This window comes from Artemia franciscana, chromosome 3 (assembly GCF_032884065.1).
Source record: "Artemia franciscana chromosome 3, ASM3288406v1, whole genome shotgun sequence".
Lineage (NCBI taxonomy): Eukaryota > Metazoa > Arthropoda > Branchiopoda > Anostraca > Artemiidae > Artemia > Artemia franciscana.
In genome coordinates this window covers 48,866,021-48,867,831 of record NC_088865.1, presented here as the reverse complement: position 1 = coordinate 48,867,831, position 1,811 = coordinate 48,866,021, and the positions used below count along the sequence as shown (strand labels likewise).

General features: G+C 33.0%; 1 protein-coding gene across 1 annotated transcript in view; it reads right to left on the bottom strand.

Annotated features, from left to right (window-relative positions):
• Positions 1 to 894: 894 nt before the first annotated feature.
• Positions 895 to 1,811, bottom strand: part of LOC136025354 (uncharacterized) — a gene marked incomplete in the record, with an annotated part of 67,882 nt that continues 66,965 nt past the window's right edge. Inside the window, 1 exon segment of the mRNA XM_065701292.1 lies at positions 895 to 1,811.

Genomic DNA, 1,811 nt, shown 5'->3' with positions numbered 1-1,811 from the left:
AGAAAATCCTGCTCCGTTTCATCGAAAAAACAAAATTTACACTCTCTAAGGATAGAAGTTTCTATACTACTCATCTCTGATACCTACTGAGACTTTGCGATATGACGATGAAATTTTATTGAAAAGACAATGCAATTGTGTCGGCCGAGTTTTCAATCAAAGTGGGTTGCACAACAGAAAATTCGAAGACCTTTCAAATTCTTCAAATGGCATTTCTTTTGAGGTGATTTTTGGCATTTTCCTAGCAGGTATGCTAGATCGTTTTTGGGGACAGCCCTTTCCTGAATTTTAAAAGAAAATATTGCTCCGTTGGATCGAGAAAACAAAATTTATAATTTCCAATGATATAAGTTTCACTAAAACTACATATATAGTTATCCACACCACAAAACAAGAGAAGTTGCAAGGCTTTTCAAAGATTTGGGAGAAAGTGTTGTCGGCTTTTAGTTTTCTGCCGCCTATTCGTATCGCTTATCCAAGCTCTACAGGCTATGGTAAGACGACTCAATCAATTCAAAATAGTTAAAACAAATTTTTAATTTTTAAAAATTTTTTATACCTAGCTTTTGTTTATTTTGTTACCAATTTTTATGTAAGGCCAAGAAAAAGCCTTTTATAGCAGAAAATAGCAACAAGCTAAAACAGTGTATAATGAACAAGATAGGTTGATTCTTTATTGCATTGAATCCCCTTGAAGGGAAATACAACTTCTTGAAGCGTGAAAGCTTTTGGATTAGAGAATAAATTCACTAATCTCCTTCATTGTTAAAAAAAAGAATAGTAAAAATTAGGAATGAATACAAATAAGAAAATGCTTAAAAAAGGTTTAACTTCACCAAGAGGTTCTTCCATCATTGAAACGAAAGCTAAAGTAAAAAACCGAAACTTTAGAAGATGGTGTGAATCCTTTTTAATACTGATATAAAAATAAATCAAAAGTACAGTAGCTCGTTCTCACTTGATAAAAAAGCGGTACTTGTGTATTATTCAGAACACACTCAATAAGTGAAGTTAGATGCAGCTTTCGGAATTAGGTATTTAGCTCCGGCTATTTGGAGTGATATCCCGGCTGGCATTAGGGAGGCAGTACATATTGGGTCGTTTAAAGTAAAATTAAAAAAAACATTTATTTGTAGTCGGTAGTTTATTTTATTTTTTTCATTTTTTTTAATTATTGTTAGCCTTTATTTATGTATATTCTGGTATTGAGAGTAATTGAGTGAGTGTGTTTTTGTCCTTCTTTAATTTTTTTTTTTTATTAAATTAGGTTGAGAATCAGAGGATTGCAGCCGTCCAACATCAGGCTGTTTGAGCCTTCCCCCGGGCGGTTGTGTGTATTTATAGTTTTTGTAATTTAGTAGTTAATAAAGAGAGTTCATTCATTTAGGTTTTTTCGTGAAACAAACTACGATGCAAAAATCCGGTTTCATAGCCATAAAGACAGAACTCAACCTAGTTTGCCACGTATAGTGATAGAAGATAGTGTCTGAGCATGGATTTTGAAATGAAGATTTGGGATTCGCCAAAGACTAAAAAAGAGGCAGTTATATTTTTCCAGGATAAGGGGTTGTTACCCACAACAAAACAGTGCGTCAATGGACACAACATGACCTTATACTCTTACGAGAAGGAACATTTTTGGAAGTGTAACAATGGGCCATGTTTGAAAAAAGTCAATTTGCGTGTAAATACATAGTTTGCTGACAGTAGAATACCATTTATTACTGCAGTTCATTTCATTTAATGCTGGTTTTATATCAAATACCTAGCCTAACCTAACCCAAACACCTCTATATATAAAATATTTATTT